Genomic DNA, 10182 nt, shown 5'->3' with positions numbered 1-10182 from the left:
TCCATTCATCCTTCCATCCATCCATCCATCCACCTGTCCATCCCTCCATCCATCATCCATCCATCCATCCATCCATCCATCCATCCACCTGTCCATCCATCCATCCATCCATCCATCCATCCATCCATCATCCATCCACCTGTCCATCCATTCATCCTTCCATCCATCCCTCCCTCCATCCATCATCCATCCATCCATTCATCCATCCATCCATCCATCCCTCATCCATCCATCCACCTGTCCATCCATTCATCCATCCATCCATCTACTCTATCCATCCCTCCATCCATCCATCCTTCCATCCATTCATCCATCCCTCCATCCATCCATTCATCCATCCATCCACCTGTCCATCCATTCATCCATCCATCCATCTACTCTATCCATCCATCCATCCTTCCATCCATTCATCCATCCCTCCATCCATCCATCCTTCCATCCATTCATCCATCCATCCACCTGTCCATCCATTCATCCATCCATCCATCCACCTGTCCATCCCTCCATCCATCATCCATCCATCCATCCATCTACTCTATCCATCCCTCCATCCATCCTTCCATCCATTCATCCATCCATCCATCCATCCATCCATCCATCCATCCACCTGCCCATCCCTCCATCCATTCATCCATCCATCCATCCATCCACCTGTCCATCCCTCCATCCATCATCCATCCACCCATGCATCCATCCATAAGTCCATGCACCAGTCCATCCATCCATCCATCCACCTGTCCATCCATCCATCCATCCCTTCATCCCTCCATCCATCCATCTCTCCATCCATCCATCCACCCGTCCATACATCCATCCATCCATCTACCCGTCCATCCATCCATCCATCCATCCATCCATACGTCCACGCACCTGTCCATCCATCCATCCATACGTCCACGCACCTGTCCATCCATCCATCCATAAGTCCACGCACCTGTCCATCAAGTCAATCCATTCATCCATCCATACGTCCATCCATCTATTTATCTCCATCCACCTGTCCAGCCACCCACCCATCCATCCATCAATCCATCCATCAACTGTATCATCCATCCATCCATCCATCCATCCATCCGTCAGTTTGTCTGTCCAGGAGGCGTCTCATTCAGATATCTTCACGCTCTTTGCTGACTCTTTTCATTCAGAGAATCTGGAGCTCCCTGTTGTGTTCCTGAGCCGTTTTGAGCTTAGGAACCCAATATAGAGCTGTCTGAGACTCACTTTAGCTGCTTCTATTTCTACTATCCAGTTCTTTAACACTCTACTCAGTTCTCGTGATGGTCATTGCTGGTATTATCTCCTCTTTTATTTTGTAGGTTTGTCCTTCTCTGTCTTTCAATCTGCTCACTTCCTGTTTATTACACCTGACGGCCTCAGCTGCAGTTTATTTTGTGTAAATAGATTCTTAGTGTTTTAGTGAACATCTCGAAAAATGGAAACTTGTTGATCCTGAACGATTCATTGACTCTAAAGCCTCCGAAGATCCACCACCACTGTAAGCATTTGCATCCATCCATCCATCTACTCTGTCCATCCCTCCATCCATCCTTCCATCCATTCATCCATCCATCCATCCATCCATCCATCCATCCATCCACCTGCCCATCCCTCCATCCATTCATCCATCCATCCATCCATCCACCTGTCCATCCCTCCATCCATCATCCATCCACCCATGCATCCATCCATAAGTCCATGCACCAGTCCATCCATCCATCCATCCACCTGTCCATCCATCCATCCATCCCTTCATCCCTCCATCCATCCATCTCTCCATCCATCCATCCACCCGTCCATACATCCATCCATCCATCTACCCGTCCATCCATCCATCCATCCATCCATACGTCCACGCACCTGTCCATCCATCCATCCATCCATTCATCCATCCATCATCCATCCACCTGTCCATCCCTCCATCCATCATCCATCCATCCATCCATCCCTCCATCCATCCATCATCCATCCACCTGTCCATCCATTCATCCATCCATCCATCCACCCATCATCCATCCACCTGTCCATCCCTCCATCCATCATCCATCCATCCATTCATCCATCCATCCATCCATCCATCCACCTGTCCATCCGTTCATCCATCCATCCATCCACCTGTCCATCCCTCCATCCATCATCCATCCATCATCCATCCATCCATCCATCCATCCATCCATCATCCATCCACCTGTCCATCCATTCATCCTTCCATCCATCATCCATCCACCTGTCCATCCATCCATCCTTCCATCCATCATCCATCCACCTGTCCATCCCTCCATCCATCCATCCATCCATCCATCCATCCATCCATCATCCATCCACCTGTCCATCCATTCATCCTTCCATCCATCCATCCATCCACCTGTCCATCCATCCATCATCCATCCACCTGTCCATCCATTCATCCATCCATCCATCCATCCATCCATCCACCCATCATCCATCCACCTGTCCATCCATTCATCCTTCCATCCATCCATCCATCCACCTGTCCATCCCTCCATCCATCATCCATCCATCCATCCATCCATCCATCCATCCACCTGTCCATCCATCCATCCATCCATCCATCCATCCATCCATCATCCATCCACCTGTCCATCCATTCATCCTTCCATCCATCCCTCCCTCCATCCATCATCCATCCATCCATTCATCCATCCATCCATCCATCCCTCATCCATCCATCCACCTGTCCATCCATTCATCCATCCATCCATCTACTCTATCCATCCCTCCATCCATCCATCCTTCCATCCATTCATCCATCCCTCCATCCATCCATCCATCCATCCATACGTCCACGCACCTGTCCATCCATCCATCCATAAGTCCACGCACCTGTCCATCAAGTCAATCCATTCATCCATCCATACGTCCATCCATCTATTTATCTCCATCCACCTGTCCAGCCACCCACCCATCCATCCATCAATCCATCCATCAACTGTATCATCCATCCATCCATCCATCCATCCATCCGTCAGTTTGTCTGTCCAGGAGGCGTCTCATTCAGATATCTTCACGCTCTTTGCTGACTCTTTTCATTCAGAGAATCTGGAGCTCCCTGTTGTGTTCCTGAGCCGTTTTGAGCTTAGGAACCCAATATAGAGCTGTCTGAGACTCACTTTAGCTGCTTCTATTTCTACTATCCAGTTCTTTAACACTCTACTCAGTTCTCGTGATGGTCATTGCTGGTATTATCTCCTCTTTTATTTTGTAGGTTTGTCCTTCTCTGTCTTTCAATCTGCTCACTTCCTGTTTATTACACCTGACGGCCTCAGCTGCAGTTTATTTTGTGTAAATAGATTCTTAGTGTTTTAGTGAACATCTCGAAAAATGGAAACTTGTTGATCCTGAACGATTCATTGACTCTAAAGCCTCCGAAGATCCACCACCACTGTAAGCATTTGCAAAAAATTTCCCAAATGAGCCAAGATGGAGGAGTTTCATGTGATGCGGAAACTCTGAGATGGAGTCGGCATGATTTATGGAGGATGTGATAAAACAAGACAGTGTCAGATTTATCCCGGTGCTGAGTCTGTCTGTTCAGCTTGAAACTGACATAAATACTTTTTATGAAGGCCAGTAGATCAAAGTTACGGCATCATGATTGTTTGATGTATTTCTGGGTGTTTTATGGAACTTTTAATCAACTTGTTCCACAAAACTTTGGGTTTGATCACAGTTTGATACATGATGTTTGCTGTTAATCTCTCTCCTCTGGATGAAGTTTGGAAACAAGTTTAGAAAGATGTCTGCAGAATCTGTTCTTTTCTGTCCTGAGAGGTAGAAAATAGTCAGTTTGAGGAGAAACGTCTTCCATCTAAAGCAGCTTTCTCTGCTCTTTCTGCAGGTTAAAACTTAGTTTTTCTGTTTCCTTTCGTTGACTTTCAACATTTAAGCTAGAGAATAAAAAAAACACAGCATGTCTTCAAATAATTCTTCCCAAATCTACCATGGTTTCATTTCTTTCTTTCTTTCAAAGGTCTTTTTATTACACAAAGTATCAATGAAATGTGCAATACACATGTTTTTGTTGTTTTACTATCCCATACCCAACAAAATACAACCCAACACAAACAAACAATAAACATCTACAATAAATCATAAATAATAATAATAATAATAATAAAATGAATAAATAAAAAAGGTCACTGACAAAGGCTACTCAGAGACAATTATAGTGGATCTCTCAAAAAAAAATCTAAAAAAAGGTGCCACAATTAGTGGAACAATTTCTATTTCAATTCTAACTTTTTTCTAAATCCATATAAAGCATAATATTTTTTACCCATCGTGCATGTGAAGGGCGAGCAGAGTCTTTCCACTTAAACAATATAGCACGTCCAGCTAGTAACAGAGAAAATGTTAATATCCTAAACCATGGTTTCTTTCCTAAGTTTCATGGACATGTAGCTGAAGGACTCCTGGTCCCGAGAGTTGATTTTGACATTGGTGGAGACATAAAAGTGTCCCACGGAGTCCCAAGTGTTTTATTGCACACGTGATAGATGTTTATTTGGGGATCATGTAACTGAGCGGAAAGGACATCGGAGATACTTTATCATGCAAAATGTCCCATCCTCATTAGCAACCATGCGCCATAAACTGCTCATCAAAGAAAAGTTTACAAGGTGGCGTAGCATCCTCTGATGGAAACTTCCAGCAGGGTGAAGCACCGTGTCCTAAAGCTGACGATGAGTTCACTGTCCTCCAACGGCCTCCGCAGTCGCCAGATCTCAGAAAACTGTGCTGCTTCATGTTAATATGGACCAAATCTCTGAGGATTCAGGAAGTTCTGGAGGAGAAGGAGGATCCAACTAGAAGGTGGAGCTGACAAAGGCTGGGGGGTGTGATTTATAATCCAGCAAACTGTATTAAAATGAGTAATTATTGTTAGCTTTAGTTAGCAAACACATCGGCAGTGTAAAGTACATCAGACCGCAGCTTGTATTAGAAGCTTGTTGTATCAGGAAAATAATCAATAATCTGCATGTAAACCCTTCAGGCTGCTGCTGTAGGGGGAGAACGTCGTCATCCGAGTTGATTTAAGTGACAAATGTAGCGCGCCGCTGACTGTAAACATTTCCTCTGAAAGTTATCCAGTTAGCGGCTGGACCTTCACCTGACAGCGCAGTTATCCAGGAACATGGCCGCCCTCGCTTCTGTCAGCAACCTCTGAACAAACTGCCTCCTTCTGAACGATTTGCAGTCGCCTCCTGTCCTGATTTCTTAAGTCTGTAAATGAATCCAAGTCTTGCTGTCTGAGCCCGATAGCACTGCTGCACAGTGATGGATCTGCCCACAGCGGGATTTTCATATCTAACTTTTATTTATAGAGGCAGAGTTGACCAAGCCTGACAGTTTTTTGTGAGCGCTGCTTTATATTTACACACCTTCTGCACAGAGGAACCGTCAGATTCAGTTTTCCAGGCTTCCACTGTATTTTACTGCCGGCTTTCTGTTGGAAACATCTCTAAGCAGCTAACATCCACCTGCTAGCTGAACGCAGAGAGTCTGACTGAATAACTAAAGATCAATTAGAGAAAAATGTAACTTTTCACTAAAAGCAGTGTTTGTAATGTTTCTGCTCTCTGAAAACAACCCACATGCATGGCTGCTGCCATGTTTGGGCCACATCTTTTACAGCAGTGTCTCACACCAGGACAGCGGTAAGTCGTGTAGATAAAACAGAAGCTAATGTAGCTCCTCAGCTAGCATGTCCAAGCGAGGTCCATAAGAGTTGAATAAAGGTTGCAGATGAGGGTCCCACGTAGGTTTATCATAACTTTTGGTGGGTTTCAACCTGGTTCTGACTGGTTCTCAGTTGGGGCCCAACATGGGTCCTGATTAGCACATGGACAGGCTAAATTTGGGCTTTTTATGCCCATGTCCACATATTTTATGTTCCTTTATGGAATTAAATGTGGACATATGTTTTAAACATCACTGTCTTCATACTTCGATCTGTCTTTTATGTTGCCACAGTTGTTACGTCAGCTCATCCACTAGGGGGCAGTGCTGAATTCAGAGTTCACGTCCAGCGGGTAGCGGCCAAAAACCGAAGATGAAAGATGGACGGAGCCTCCGGTGGTTAAAAGTGAAGCCAATGTGGAAGTGCATAAAACTGCAGTTCCCCTTTCATCCACTAGGGGCTTCAAAACAGAGCAAATCCCCATAGACTCCCATGTTAAAAAGACCAACTTCACAGCAGAAATAAACATGTTTACAGCAGAAATAAACATGTTTACAGCAGAAATAAACATGTTTACAGCAGAAATAAACATGTTTACAGCAGGAATAAACATGTTTACAGCAGAAATAAACATGTTTACAGCAGGAATAAACATGTTTACAGCAGAAATAAACATGTTTACAGCCTGGTTCAAAAATCCATTTTAGGTTTAATAGGTCAGGTTTACCTTCATGACAACTGTGGGGGGAGTGAATTTTTTCTAATTTGGCCATTTAAAAGTAACTTAATCTTGAAATTCGGCACATTTAGGGGCTTGTCCTTTTGATTGAAAGGTACCCGATCTCCCGCTTCAAGAATGAAGAACGTAGAAGAACCACAGTTTTTAGCCACTTGGCTACATGCAGCTTGGAGTTCGCTAGATGTCAATCATCCACCATAACGCCCACAGCCCCCCTCTCAGCTCCACCTCTTTGCCCATATTTGTATTTTCCAGGCGAGACGACGCGCATGCCCCTGCCAACATGGCGATGGTAGGAACCGCCCACCGAGCTTCAATTCAGCTCTTCAGAAACCTACGGGTGAGGTCACGGAGGCTCTTTCTATATACAGTCTATGGTAGTAAAGCACGGTGAAGCACTGCCGTAAAGATGTTTACAACTTTCTAAAAACACCAGAAGAAGAAAAACATGGTGTTTTATTTATAAAGAAAGAAAAACGATAATTTTCTGCCGCAGATACCGAAAAGCAGGATCAAAGAGTGAAGCATTAAATAAAAATATGGAGGAAATATTGACTGACTTAAATTATTAAGTGTTTCTATGTGGAGAATTTAACCTTCTAAATCCAAATAATCGTAAAGGTACAGATGGATATGTTGATACTGTCTCCCCTGATAACAAGGCCAGCTAGAAAAACATAAACAGATAATATATTTACAAATATAATTGATGGTAATACAAGCAGTGTGTTGATAATCATTGACATGTGATTATTTACTAGTATGTTCACCTTAAAACTGGAAAATAATATATGAAGAAAATGATGACATTATTATTATTATTTTAAAGATATTTAAGATTTTATATAATAAAAACTGTCCAGTAATTAAATATAAAAGGAGAAAAACAGCAGAAAAACAGTGGATGACTTTCCAAACGCTTGCAAAAAAACTTTTATAAAGAGAATTCATTAAAGATAAAATAATGCCAACATTAAATATAAGTTTAAAGCTTGAAGAACAGTTTAACAAAGAACGGCGATGGCAGCGTTGAAGCCAGAAACATTGTGGTGTTTTATTTCATTTATTTATAGTCTGTTGTGAGGAGGGAAGGAGGCGTTTGTGTATATATATATATATATATATATATATGTATATACATATATATATATATATATATATATATATATATATATATATGTATATGTATATAGTTTTTTGTAAATTGTAAAATAAGAAGTTTGACAAGTGTAATTAAGTCGAAGCATGACCGTGTATGGTACAGGTCTGACTTGGCATCAATACATGTAAAAGGCTTATACTTCAGTAGCGAGCTGGTGGGTTGGGCAACTGAAGGAACAGAAGCAAAAATAGTAACAAGAGCAATGTTTTATTGAACAAACTACATTTTTAAAAGGCTGTTTAATAATATATCAGTTCATTAAAACGCTAAAGTGAAAGCACCAGACAGACTAAGATAAAAAGCAACACAACAAACCAAGATTAGTAACAGAATCAACCAAAACCAAACATTCATCAGGAAATTAAAGAGTCCACGGAACCTTCTAGCAAAATTCCCAGGTCCGAAGGGAAATTCCCAATAAAATGCTTTAAACAACAACAAAGATAAAGGCTCTTACTGTGGAGGGGAGTTTCTACAGCAGGGTCTCCAACTCCGGTCGTCATGAGCTCCCATCCTGCAGGGTTAGGTGTTTCCCGACTACAACACACTTGATTCAAATGAAAAGGTTCTGCAACAACTTCTGCACCTGCCTGTTATGATAACAGGTAATAATAACAATGTTAAGAGCTGAAAAACAGAAAACCCAGCTGCAGGAAAAGGAGGGCTTGTCAAGTTCTCTGCAGAGGATCAACACTGGAAGCTGAACGTTGACGCGGAGGCGAGAAGCAGCAGCCTCCGATTAGAGCTGAGGATAATTAGCCATGCTATCGTCCTCACAGCGCTGTAACAACGGGGGACGACGTGGAGCCCGAAGCTTAATGAGGTCATGGTGAGAAGTTGTTTTTATCACAATCATTCCAACTTTAATGCAGACAAAGTTCTGATGTCAGAACAGACATTGACGTGCACTGTGCAGGATATTCCATGTACGTTATAGACACCAGGGTCCCAGAGAGCTGCAGGTTCTGGATGTTTCCCTGCTCCAACACACCTGATTCTAACTTTATTGTCAGCAGATGACCCATTCATTTGAATCAGGTGTGTTGAAGCAGGGAAACATCTAGAACCTGCAGGATGGTGGACCAGTAGTAGCACAAGGCACTAAATCAGGTCCACCTTTGGGCTTTTTGACCAAAGAAGAACCGGTGCTGCTACCAGAACCAGTGCTTAGGTGGTTCCGCTCCTGTGCGAGCAAAGAACCGGTTTTTGGTTTCGACCGAAAGAGTCTGGTCGGTGCTGCGTCATCACCAGCCGGTCACCAAGAACAGAATTCAGGATCTGGAAGTGTGGGATAAACTGATTTATTGTCATATTATTATTGTTATTCTTACTGTAATCTTTATTATTACTGTCGTATTCTTATAGACTATGACAGAATGAAGACATAGACCAGTTGCATAAACTGGATATTTCTATTATTCATTGTTGATAAAATTGTTGCTATTGTTATTATTCATATTATTATTGGTATTATTACTGCATTACTCCATTGCTGTAATTGATTAGAATGGCATATTAGGGTTAATATTTCTAATATACTGGGTTTTCATTGTATTGCTAATGGGTTACTATTGTCATTGATATTGTCTTGCTTCATCACTGGGGTAGAATTATATATAAGCTTATGCTTCTACCCACTCCTTGTGAACAATTTGTCATGTATTTTATTTATTGATTTGTCATTATGTTCAAATAAATTTTCTAAACAAAATAAAAACTTTCAATGCTCATATTGGTGGTAACCCCGCAACACAGCTTGAAGCGGTTCTCAACTCTGGCCCAGCAAAGAGTTGGTGCCAGGATGGAACCAGTTTTGAGAACCAGGAACCGGTGCCAATGCAGTAGGTTGTGCCTTGGGCGGTCACCTAACTTGCCCATAGCATAAACCGCCCCGATACACTGCAGCATATCCAAAACACAATCTAAGAAAAAGCGCGACACTTTGAACCAGAATGGAAGTTTCCTGGCTGTAAGATGTAGTTATTTTCAGCTAAACCAAGGCCATGATGAAGGTTTGGTTAGAAAAGCCTCCAACAAACGTGATTTCATCTGGTCTGGACCTATCAAAGATTCAAGTGGAATACTCTGATTTTCTCAAATAAGAAATAATATCTAGACATTAAAAAGGTCTTAGAAAAAAGACGAGTCTTCTTCATTTCAGAAAAGCTATAAACAGTTTCGTCCAACATGCTAATTAACTTGCAGATTCCACATTATCAAGCTATCTCAGACAGTATTTTCACTCCTATTGACTGATGGTTTTAATCCTCTGTTCCCTCTAAGGTCAATCCGGCCTGGACTAATCGTCTTGGGTCTGTAAAAAACACATTGGTAGTCCAAGCCAACCCACCACAGTGTCATTAGTGGCCTAATAAGCCATTTATGGAGCTTAAATTGTACTAATCAATACTGCTCAACGTAGCGTGGTCAAAGTCATTTTCCTGTATTGACTGAATGGACACTCAAGAGCCACTGTGGCAGTCAGGCTCCATTTCTTTATTTATGTTTTGTCAAGGATAAATTGAAACATTTGTTTTCTACACGGAGATGTTCACAAGCTAAACCTTTTACAACAGATGCTTT

Source organism: Telmatherina bonti (genome assembly GCF_933228915.1).
Source record: "Telmatherina bonti genome assembly, chromosome: 18".
Lineage (NCBI taxonomy): Eukaryota > Metazoa > Chordata > Actinopteri > Atheriniformes > Telmatherinidae > Telmatherina > Telmatherina bonti.
This window is presented reverse-complemented; position numbering follows the sequence as displayed.